The sequence below is a fragment of the Candoia aspera genome, chromosome 5 (assembly GCF_035149785.1).
Source record: "Candoia aspera isolate rCanAsp1 chromosome 5, rCanAsp1.hap2, whole genome shotgun sequence".
NCBI classification, from domain to species: Eukaryota; Metazoa; Chordata; class Lepidosauria; order Squamata; family Boidae; genus Candoia; species Candoia aspera.
The window spans coordinates 94,182,967-94,195,710 of record NC_086157.1 but is presented as its reverse complement, the minus strand read 5'-3'; positions in this window follow the sequence as shown (position 1 = coordinate 94,195,710).

Below are 12,744 nucleotides of genomic sequence, written 5' to 3'. Positions count from 1 at the left end.
CACCCAACTTTATACACTTTGCATAACAATCTAGATATGCCTTTTGATTATTTGATGATAAAGATGATGTGATTTATGGGAAAGACAGAGAAGAATTTTCTTCTCTCATAAATTACATGCCAGAAAATTACACTTTTTGTATTGATTTTTGTAGCAGAGATTCCCTTGATTTTTGTGGAACTGCCTCAAATGGCCCTACTTTGCCATAAAGGCACCATCCAGATGTCTTTAAAGTAAAATAAGTAATACTGAAAATCAATATTAATATTCAATCAATATTAACTATTGATTGAAAAAGGAATGTCTCCCCGCCTTTGATTTTTTTTCCAGATGGTTTCTATATAAATGCACATTGGATTATGAAAAGAGCAACGATGAACCCAACAATAGTCTTCCTTTCAGCCCAAGTAAAGGCTACCTGCAATTTTAAACGAACACACTGAAGACAATAAAAGGCAGAGCCTACCCTCTGTGCCAGGCAGCCCCTACTGGTTTGAAGAGGGCTGCTCCAATGAACTGGAACAGTTGCTTGAATGAAGAAAGCCGGGAGTCGCTTTTATTTCAATGAAGGGTCGTGAGATGCCAAATGCCACAGAGGGCAGCTGGAGACCCCAAAGAAGCCTGGTTCCAAGACCTGCTGGTCACTGAGCACAAACTAGGATACCTTAGATCACTTTTCTTTACTGTTGCTCCTCCCCTCAAACCTTCTCTTCTTCTCCTTTCTCCCTCTTTTTAAGTGCTTTTTTTGTTTTTAATCCGTTCAATCGTGTCCGATTCTTGGAGACTGCCTGGACAAGTCCCTGCAGTTTTCTTGGCAAGGTTTTCAGACGTGGTTGGCTATTGCCTCCTTCCTAGGCAGGGCCGCAACTAGCGTCTGTGTCACCTGGGGCAAACATGGATTCCACGCCCATTTTGGCACCCCACCAGCGCTCATTTTGGCACCCCCCCCAGTGGGGTGCCCGGGGCACATGCCCTGCTTGCCCCCCCTCCCCCAGTTGCAGCCCTGTTCCTAGGGCTGAGAGAGAGTGACTGGCCCAAGGTCACCCAGCTGGCTTCATGCCCAAGGTGGGACTAGAACTCACGGTCTCCAGCCTGGTGCCTTAACCACTACCCCAAACTGGCTAAGTGCTAGTAAGATGCATCAAATAAGATAAACCCTAAATAGCAAAACTGGGTGGGGGAAGCTACAACACTGTTTGAAAAGCTCATTCTCCAGAGCACTACCTCAACCCTGGTGCCCTCTAGATATGTTGGAGTACAAGTTCCATTATCCTTTGCCAGCCATTTGGAGGACAGTGGTTTGGGGAAGGAATTTGGGGATATAGACCAGGGCTCTGGGGAAAGCAAGGTTGGTCCATCAGGACTGCCTGTGTTCAGACAACAAGCTAAATAATGGTTGGCTTGGTCATGATAAACTGGGCTAGCATGCACAGAAGGCGTAACCCAGAGTCTATAACCCTAGTGCTGGATTTCTGCAACCAGAATGTTAGTTGCATGAACCCAACCACTGGGGGCCACTTGACAGTAATGGGGGACTTCCTGGCCTCCAGATGTCTCCACTCAAAGGCTGAGTTTAATTGGCTACACCTTCCCATGCTGCTCTGAGACTGCATTCTCACAACATGCTTCTCTTGTTGACAAAGTGATGTTTTCTTCTGACTTCAGGTAGTAATCATTAAATAACCAATGGTGCTAGGTTCACATAAAATGCTAAAGCCATTCTCTCCCCAAAAGCATAGCCACAGCTGAAACTAAACAAGCTAACTTGTTGTGGGAAGAAATATTTCCCTGTCCTGCTCATGCCTCTTGGGCCAACACAGCTAAGGTTACCTTTCAGGACTTTTCCCCAGAGGATGTTTTAGGGTGTGTCACCACTTTGAGTTTTTTTCCAAAAAATTCCAATAGTTTCATAGAGAATGCAGTGCTGCTGAGCAGTTTCATCAAGCTACACTTCTTGGGGGAGTGGTTAAGCCTAGTCGGAAAGGCACTTCAGCCTGCAGTGGAGAAGGGCACTCAGAGTCTTTAAGTCGGTTCTCCCCTGCCTCTTGCTTTCCAGATATGCAGGACATCAATTCCCATCATTCTTAGCCAGCTTGTCTGGATTGGTGGGAGCTGAGGTCCTACACATCTGAAGGGTGAATTGGGGAAGGCTGCATTAAGTGGAAATGGAACCTACCTGATAGTATGATCATGAAGGAAAGACAGGCAAAGAAAGAAGTAGGATTGCCAATTGCAGGTGGGGCCTGTGAAAAAGATCCTGACTTTTGCTTTCTGTACAGCAGACTAGCCCACCAACCCCCCTTTTAGAGGCTGAAGTCCAAAACATCCGATGGACACCAGATTGTCTATCCGGATTTGCTATCCTATATAGCAAAACCGTCAGATTCCCAAGTTTTGTTACCCATCACCCACATTTTAATGATAAAATGTCATGAATAGCCTTGCAAAGTATTCATAAACATAAAAAGCAAAACCTCTCATGCCTGCCATGTGCAGACCAGACTGAAACACCAGTCACAATTTTCTTCCTTTTTCTATTTGGTTTTTCCTCCTAAATTTTTTGCTATTTTGTTGGATGATGGAGGGATCTTAGAAACTTTTTTTTTTTTTTTAAAAGAGCAGTTTGAAATCTCCTTCCTAACAATATTGCCTTATTACCTCTTGGCAGAAAGGTGGGATCCAAATCCAGCAGAGAACAATCACTACAAGAGATTGTTGGGTACGAAAGTGAGTGCTTACAGCTGTCCTGCTGATTTAAGTCGGGTCTGGAGTTCCCAGAGCAATTCCTGCATGGTGGGACAGAGCCCCTGGCCCAGCTGAGCCAAATGCTTGCAAAAGGAAAGTAGGGTGCACTGCCACTTCAAGGAGGAGTCTTGGTAGGAACCTAAAGCCCAGAGTCCAAACAAAATGGTTTTGCACTCTGTCTTATTGCCTAGGTGGGAGCAAATCCAGAGCACTTTTGAATAAATATCTGTAGAGGATTGGATTGTGTGTCTCTCCCACCAAGGAATGAAAGCAATCTCTCATTCGGAAGCTGCCCACAAGACAGCAGGTACTGCCCTCCTGGGTGTAGCTCAGGAAGAAAGGAAAAAAGAGAAAGAGGGAAGAGAAGAAAGCAGGACAATTTGTTTTCCTTGATGAAAGGGGGAAACCTTAGGGCTTTCTTCTAACTCCCCATCAACACATCACCCCCCACCCCCATCCCCGCCCTCAAGACCAAAGGCCAAGTCTTGCAATCGGTTTTCCCCGATAAGCTGGAGCAGAGCAGGTCTTAGTGTCCATGCACTGGATGATGCAATAAAGGAGAAAGCAAGGTAATTAGACTGGCAGGGACAGATTGTGTTAGAAAAGTCCCCACATGCTCTGGGCAATTGCATGTGAGGAATCCCAATGCAAGGCAATTCAGTGTCTCTGTGGGTGCACACACACAACACACGCACACACACATTTTCTACTTCTATAATGGGGGGAATTTTGGAACATGGGGGTGAAAGGAGACACTAACTTATGCTCCTGTGTACACTGAAGTCAATCTACTCAGAGAAAATTTTGGATTCCACGAGGTTTATTTCTAGTTAAGGGGGTTACAGGATGTCAGCCTGATTTCAAGCCAATTTGCACAGGCCTTTTCTGCCTATTTAGACATGCCAGGACTTCCCCCCCCCACCCCCACACACAGAGGCAATAGCTAATCTTCTGACCTGAAATCTATGGTGTGTGGATTAAGTAAGGGCGAGGAAGAAGAAAATGTATTTTGGGAATAGTTCACACATTACACTCAGCCAAAATGCTGTTTGCTTGTTGGTGACTTAGTGATAATGGGAATTCAGATAGTGTGGCATAAGCCAAAGCTCAGGGTGAACCCAGCCAATTATGGCTTTTTCAGTAAACCAGGGTTAAATGAACCGCTCCCCCATTCCCTATATATACAGCTGTTCAGTATTTCAGAGCTTAAAAAAGACTTAAAAGAAACCAAACAAATAATGAGGGTGAGATTTTACTTGGCTAAACTTCTTTTACACCTTTTTATCAGGACCTTTCTTTCAAGCTGCTCAAGGTAGAATTCATGTTTTTTTCTCCCTTGTTTACCCTTGTAACAACCCTCTGTAGAACTTGCTCAGCCAAGCAGCTTCTTGGCTGATTGAAACCTTGAACTTTCATCTGCCCTGACCAAGTCCTGCCTTCTAACTGCAATGATGCCATGCTGGACCATGCTTTACTTTAGGACTCCAGTGCTGAGCACTCATACCTGCTCAAGAGAATTCCTTTGAAATCAGGGAGGGTCTCCTCCACTCCCTCCTCCCTGAAAAAAATTAGGTGGTTTAATCTGGTTGCATCATTGGGTCACAACTGCGGTCTACAAGCAATGCTAAGATTTGCCGTGGAGAGTGGCCCAGTGAAAAACATTATGGACAGTATGTAACCTGTCACTTATTTCCCATCTCCTTGTTGTTAACTTCAGGCCAGGAGAGAGGGGTTGCATTCACAAATTGCTTTTACTGGGTTGGAGCCCACTTTGAGTGAAGCCACTGAAATCAATGGAGCTTGCACTCTAGAAAGTGTGCTTAGCAGCCTTCTTCACTGTGGTCTCCACTTTCAGACGTGCTGTGTTTCAGCACTTGTATTCTGGGGAAAGCCTTTGTAATATACTCAGTTGGAAAAGGGAGCCTAATAAATACTAAATTATTTTGAATTTCCCTCTTTGACATCAGATTCACTTAATATGCTAAACTATAAGCTGGCTTGCTTGTTTAAATTAAAGCTTAGCTTGCACAAACCCAGCAAACCTAGCAACTCTGATTCTGAAAACTGTATTCAATAAACCATGATTCAGTGGTTGTGTGAACCCAGCCTCTCTCTCTGTCCTATCATCTCTTGGGACAGAAGATGATATGACATTGGAGAACCTGCTCACACAGACTGAGAGTGGACGTACTGTATATCCTGTAGTTAGGGTCAAGTTCAAATACCATCACAGCCATAAGGCTTACTAGTTGACCTAGGACATACAGTAAAGCCTGGATCAACCTCTCTACCCAAAGGGGAGATCACACTGCAAAACCTGCAATCTTTGTGGGTTTAAGTTCTATGAATATATTTCAGGCTGTAAAGAGAGCAGAATAGAATAACTTTTCCAGAAGTACAATTCTGCATATCTAAAGCAGCTGCATTTACTACTAGCTCGACCATTTGCAGTGATACTTCACAGTAGTTTTGATTATTTTGGATTGAGATCCTCTTTTCCTTCTTCCTTCCTTCTCAGTTCAAAAAGATTTTTCTAGTTTCCCTCCAAAGGCCCTCCATAACACTGAGCATTGTTAAAGTAGGAAAGACCCAGATGTGTGGGGTCCTTGGTGCTCTCTGAGCTGAATGCACTGCTGGTGTTACCTAGTTGGGTAACAAAATGTCTGCAAGCAAACAACCAAGCTCAGCACCAAGGACTCCACAGTTCAATCCTGAGCTACAGATATTCTCTTCTATTGGACCAAGATGTGTGTTAACACACTCCAGGGATGTCTGCTGGTTATAGTAAAAAAAAAAAAAAGTCAAGATGGTGACCACGATGGTGTAATCATCAACACACATTAAAAATGAGCAGAGCTTTGATTGTGTCTTCATGGCCACCATCTTGACTATTTTGACAATATCTATGGACACTCCTGTCACACTGCTGGACTAAGAAGAAAATAACTAAGGGGAACAAAGGCAAGTATTTACTGTGAACCACCCAGAGTCCCCCATATGAGGGAGATGGGAGGTGATAAAAATAAGATAAATAAATAAATAAAATAAAGTATGCCAAGATATTCCTTTCAACTGGTCAAGCCTTTAACAGCAAGAACCCTACCATTCTTTTCAGGAAAGTTGGGAGGTGGATAGTAACAGAAGGTAATAAGAAGATCTATCTGGTGTCCTCCAGAAGCATAGGATGCCAGCCATCACTGTTTAAGGATTTCAGGAATTATTCCAACTTACTGGAAAGGCATAGTTTGTCTGGTGTACATTATCACCATCTTTATTACCTGTTGCCTTTTCATTTTTCTTTGCTTTGTTTTTGTCCAGACTTAGGTCAAGGTTTCAGAAAGTATTCCTTCAGTCAATACATTCCTGTGTCTGCACTCTGGATTGTGCTATTTTTAATCTATTTATGTAGTGACTACAAATCTTAAGTCCTTGTGAAGTAAAATGGTCCATGGGGTCCCTCAAAATTATTCAGGCCTGTAAATTTGGGACTGAGATATTGATTAAATGAAACTACCTTTCCTCACATTCTCTTCCTCTCTTTCTCACATTCTTTTTAGACTGTGTGTCGCTGAAGGCGGGGATTTTTTATTTAAGCAATTCTGTCAGGCATTTATGAAGTAATGGTGCTGAATATGTTGATGAATATATGAACAGTTGGAAATACCGTTAAGATCACCTCCAAATTCCCCCCAAGAAATCAGCCAAACAAACAAATAAATAAATAAAATCTTGGTTCTGTCTTATTTCATCATCACTCCACCCAGTGTAGCCTCCAGTCACTTAGAAAATTGTTCTACTGTTTACCCTTGATTATGGGACATCAGGCTGGTGTCAGCTCTTAGTGGCCACATCCATACACTTTCTCCATGATGATCTGTCCCTAAACCGATCCTTCAAGTCTTCCAATGGTGCACTCATCACCACTGTAACTGGGTCCCTCCACCTTGCTCCTGGACATCATCTTCTCCTTTTTCCTTCTACCTTTCCCAGCATTAGAGCCTTTTCCAGAGATCTGGGTCTTCGTATAATGTGTCCCAAGTAGGATAATTTGAGCCTGGTTGGTTTTGCCTCAGATGAGAATTCTGCTTGACTTGTTCTGTGATCCATTTGTTTGTTTTCTTGGCTGTCTATATCCAACAGCTATCAAAAAGTTGCCTAATTTATCATGCCCTTAATTCTGACATAAAGTTACAATCTGAAACATGCTTGAGTGTAAACTCCACTGAACTCTAAGGATGTATGCATAGACGCCCTGATGTTTATCCATCTGTCTTTGATTAAAGATGCTTGGCATGGAATATTCAAACAAAGCAACTGAAGTTATACTTGTAGTGGTCTTAACCCCAGGCATATGCATAGCCTGGTTTAAAAAGTGGATTTTTGATATTTCTCCAGAAAGATAGAAATGGGATCTAGATGGGACACATGATTTAATGATCAAACAAAAACATGAGAAATCTCCCAGTTGCATATACTGAATTTCACAGAAAAGGATTCTGAGTAAATCACACTTGCCTGCTACTTTATTTACCCTCCCAATGCAGTTCTAGACATACATGCCAACATTTATGCATGTATAAGGCAACACAGTTTACATTTTTTTTGCGGGGGGGGAGAGCTAAGTACAATAATTGTTAGCTAATTATTAATACATCTACATAAAACCAACATTTCTATAGTAGTGCCCTGCCACTTGAAGTGATTAGAACAAATGTTAGCAAATACATTGAACAGAACTGACTGCTGCTGCTATTACTGTAGAAGTCAAGGCCTTAACTTTGGTTTTCTCCATTGTGTATTAACAAGAACGAAAATAAATAAATAAATAAATAAATAAATGCACTGTTTAATTCTGAAGACCAACTGAAACCATTCCTTTCGTGATTAAGCCACTGAAGTTGCAAAATTGTACACAGTTACCTGGGAATAAAACCTCCTGAACTAAGATTGTTTAATGGGCTAGAAACCAGGAGACTGAGAGAGCCTTAGGCACGAAAGCCGGCTGGGTGACCTTGGGCCAGTCACTCTCTCAGCCCAACCCACCTCACAGGGTTGTTGTGGTGGGGTAAATAGGAGGAGGAAGGAGTGTTAGGGAGTCCGCTGCCTTGAGTTATTTATAAAAATAATAAAGGCAGGATGGAAAATAAATAAATAAAAAAAAGTTCGCTCATTCATAAGGACAGTTTCTTCAGCAGAAACCTCACTGCCTTCAATGCTGTTTCCCAATGACAACCCACGCCATGCTGAAACAGCCTGCTCCCCTTCTGATGAGCAGCTGCTTTTATAACAAGGCTGTGACATTTAGGGCAGGGTTTGCAACCCTAGTGCCTTCCAGATGTGTGGAATGCACATCCTATTCTCAAAAGAAAGATGACAAGGAGATCTGTAATTCCAATTTCTTTAAGAGGGGAGCAAGATTGGAGAAGGCTGCTCCAGAGTCTACCATAACCTAAAGGCATTGCTATGACTGGATTGTGGGTGATGGGTGGGGGAGGGGAAGTAATTAAAAAACTTTACACTAAATGTACCAATTTAGCAGAAGTGTGGATTTCCTTCCTTCCTTCCTTCCTTCCTTCCTTCCTTCCTTCCTTCCTTCCTTCCTCCCTCCCTCCCTCCCTCCCTCCCTCCCTCCCTCCCTCCCTCTCTCTCTCTTTTCCTGGACCCAGGCAGTTGTGAATAACAGCAGGAATGTTTATTACTGCTCACTTCCTGAGCCTCCTGGGCTAAGGGGGTCAGGACAACATAGGCCTCCCCACTTAATATAAAATGGGGCCAGCTTAGCCTTGCAAACGAACCCAGGCCGGGTAGGCAAAGCACAACCTAAAGGGTGTTTACTTTGTGCAGCCACCCTTTCCTTCCCAAAATCTGGATGGCAAATGAGAGATAAACAGTCCCAACCTTTCAGTTTAGGTCAAGAGTGAAACTGATAGTAATGACTGGAAGCCCCTTATGGACTTTTTTGTGTAAAAAAGAAAATGATTTTGTGACTTACGGTTTTGATGACTAGAAAGAATGAGTTATAGAAAGAAGGGAATTATGATGCGATCTTAGAGAGGTTTGATTAGAATTGTATGTATAACTGCCAAGAGGAAGATCGGAAGCCATTTCTTTATATTTCTTTTCATGTTTTCTGTTCTGTTCTTTTTCTTTTTCCTATCTCCTTTTTTCTTTGTCTATTTTTCCTTTCTTCTTTTTTCTATTTCACATTTACAATACCTTTTTCTTTGAATGTACTTCTTATTATATATGTAAAATGTTTTAAATAAAAACTATTTTTTATTTAAAATAGACGAATAAAACTGATACTTGTGCTACATATAGTCATTCTGTGGTTTTAATGCATTCATTTGTGGAGTCCTTGGTGCTCTCTGAGCCTTGTTGTTTTCTTGCACTGGTGGAACTGGTGGGGGTGTTGTTCTCTCCTTGGGAGTTCTTTGATTGGTTCCCAACACCAACACAAGCAGGGCAAGCCACGGTGTATAAACCGAGAGCAAGGCCCACTCCCTCCTCTCACTGAAGATGTTGCCTAGTCTGGCAATGAAACGTCTGCAAGAAAACAACAAGGCTCAGAGAGCACCAAGGACTCCACAGTTCAACGCTGAGCTACAAATATTCACTTCAATTGGCATTCATTGTCTGAGCCTGAGTGGCAGAGAAGAAGTTCTGCCCTGTTGTAGGTTCTTTGCACCTTGAACATGTGCTGGAAACATTTTTTCAAATGGTCTGGTGGGATTTTGTTTAGGGAGGCTAGCAGAATTTTTTGAGGGTATCCTTTCATTCATTTCCTTTCATTTCCATACTTTTTCTATCCCCTTAATAGTGTTGGAATATCAGTCCAAGAGCACAGTTTAATGAATGCTTCTTTGGAAGTAAGTCCCACTGTATTCTTAGGGCAAAATCTGTGGATCAACTATCCAAAGTTGCATCTCAACATTACCATCCTGTAAATTATTATTATTATTTATTTAAATTTATTGGGCACCAAACTCCAATGTGAGAACAGGATTGTCCAGCCTTGGGACCTATTAAACTAACTGCAGCTGACCTCTTATATAGATATAGTGAGTTTGAGCATCGGGTCCAAATTATGAAGGGTTCACATGTAGCCAGATTTAGCAATATTCTAGAATAGAAATAGATTAAAAAAAATTATCTGGAGCCTTGAGGAGCAGAACACAAACTTGCAATTTATACCAATAGTTGTTCAGATGAGTAATTCTTTCCATTCCATTTGTGGAAATGTTTTCGAACCCAAGGAACTAATCACTGGGCTTCATGCAATGAGGCATTCCTGCATTTGGAAGGAGCTTCTCCATGGGTTTTTACAACACAATAAGCATGAATGCTCCCACTGTGGTTTATTTAATAAAGCATGGTTCTATGTGCTGTGTGAATGCTGCCAGTTGTATTTCAATAGATACAAGTAGGAGAAAGGCCAAGGGTATATGTCATTTCCTTCCACAGAACCATTATTCTCAGTCATTCATGTCAGGGAGTCATAGGGGATGTAGTGTTGGACTAGGAGTGGGGAAAACAAGGTTCAAGTTCAACTCAGCCATGAAAGTTCATCTGATACTTACTTTCTCTCAGTCAAATCTACCTCATAGGTTTATTTTTGTGGGATGACACTGGAAGGAGTACCATTTACTTGGAGGAAAGATAGGCAACAAATTATAATCAAAGACAGAAGAAATATCCCTGTTTAATATATTGTACTGGACTCTCCCTTCCTGGGAGAATAATGGTTCGGTGGAAGGAAATAACATGCACACTTGGCCTTTCTCCTACTTGTATCCATCACTCCAAATCCCTATTGTAAACAAACGAAGGCTTGTAAAATTACAAAGATAGAGATGGTAGAGAAAATGAACAAAGAAAATGGCTATCTTGAAACAGACTGGGTGCGGACCAGAGAAGGAATTTCCTAGTGCAACTTATAATTAGCTTATGGAATTCACCACCATGAGATATGGAAGTGGTTGCCACCTCTGACGGGCAGGACTGAACGGATTCACAAAGGATGTGGTTGGATTGCAGTTCTTACTATCCAAGCTAAAATTGAACATCCTTGTTCAGGAATAGGATGCCTGTAAATACTAGGTGCTGGGGTCAAATAAACAGAGGAATAGTTATTGTACAATAATCCTCTGGGTGAGCTGGCTTTTAGATCCCCTCTTTGGAAAGAGAGCTCTCTTGAGAGATCTTCTAATGCTCCATTTCATGTTGTGCCTACTGCAGCCAACTTGGTAGGATTATGGTACTCGACCTACAAGGTGGGGCTGGCTTGCCACCTTGGGAATAAAGTGAAGGAATGTACCTGAGTTGTGAAAACACGGTGCTGGGCAGGGAAAAATCAAGGCCTTTCAGCCAGCAGGCAAAACTACTTGACTACTACTGATTGGTTGTCTTCCCATGACAGATACACTGAACATCCAATGAGCCAACCACATTTTAACCTAGTGCATTGAAGGGAACCCAGTGGGGGTGAGTGGACAGTTTATGGCTCAGGGTGGTGAAGCACGATTAAGCTAATCATGGATAAGAATCTCTTGGATATATAATTTTATTAAGAATTTTGTTTATAATAGTAAAATCTAATGCAAACTAAACTTAAACAGAAGAAAATAGAAAGAATAAAAGGTGCAAAGAAAAAGAAAAAAAGAAAGAAAAAAGTAAGAATAATAAAGAGTAAAGAAATATATAAAGAAGCAACTTCCAACCTTTATCACAACAAATATAAACAAATTTATTGACTCTTCACCCCTCTAAGGTTACAAACAATTATCTCTTCAACCAATATCCCATCCCTTATCTATAGACTAATCCATAAAGCATCATCTTTTCAGTCCTGGTGTCAGCAGAAAGTCCATAAAGGATTGCCAGAAATAACAACATATCTTGTTTTAACCTTGATCAAATAAACCAATTTTATATTCCTTCCTTTTACTTCTAACAGTCTTAATCTTTAGTTCATTCAAATATTGTTGTAGGATTTAATTTCCCATTGCCCAGCATTCTTCAAGGCTTTAACAAGCCTCTTTTGTAAATCCAATAGGAAAAAATTGTCCAGATCATGGATAAGAGTCTCATGTGAATACAACTATTACATGAGTGGAAACGTGGGTGCCTAAAGGGCTGGTGGCCACATATCCAAGTGTAGCTGGGGTTGATCTTTGATAGCTTTGATGCTGGGAAATGGGTGTTGTTTAACTCTTCCCTACTGGCAATTTATGCATTTCCTTTCAGAGGTTGTTCTACCACCAAGAGAAACAACCTGGGCTCACTGTAGTCAATTTGAAGCCAAAAGGATAACTTCAACATTGAATTAAGCTGGTCCCCAAATTTTCAATTAGATTGTTCACTGCTTGTTAGCTATTATTTATAAAGTTCTTTATGGGAGAGGAGACACTTTCTAGGTTCTTTAAACTATTGCACCAACCTGCCCCTCCCCCAAAACACCCCAACAACCCACTTCTCAAGACACTCAAGGGAGCTTCACTTTTACCGCAGCAAATATTTTTGCCCTCAGGAAATCTCATTCAGAAGCACACATAGGAACACGCTCACACAAGGCATTGTGCAATCTAGAAAGCCTAAACCAAAGAAGAGGCAGTAAAATGGCCCATATATATATATATATATATATATATATATATATATATATATATATATATATATATATATATATTTCCCCCTTAGATCTATGTAGAGATATAACTAGAAGCTAACACCTTTCCCCTTTAGTGTAACTATCTTCATTCAGGCAAACCTGGGGGAAATAAAAAGGGCTTTTGAATTTGAAAAATGTTTCTAGCCCTCATAAATGATGACAAGCAAGGCTACCTTAAGAATTCTTGTTAATACCATTACAGTTTCTGTCTTTTTAAACCAAAATCTTTCTACATCTTTATTCATCTTATTTATACAAATCAAAACAAGCAGAGTTTGTCATTCTTTTAAAAGAGATGAAATTTTAATTCTTACAGCTGCAAAGGAAGA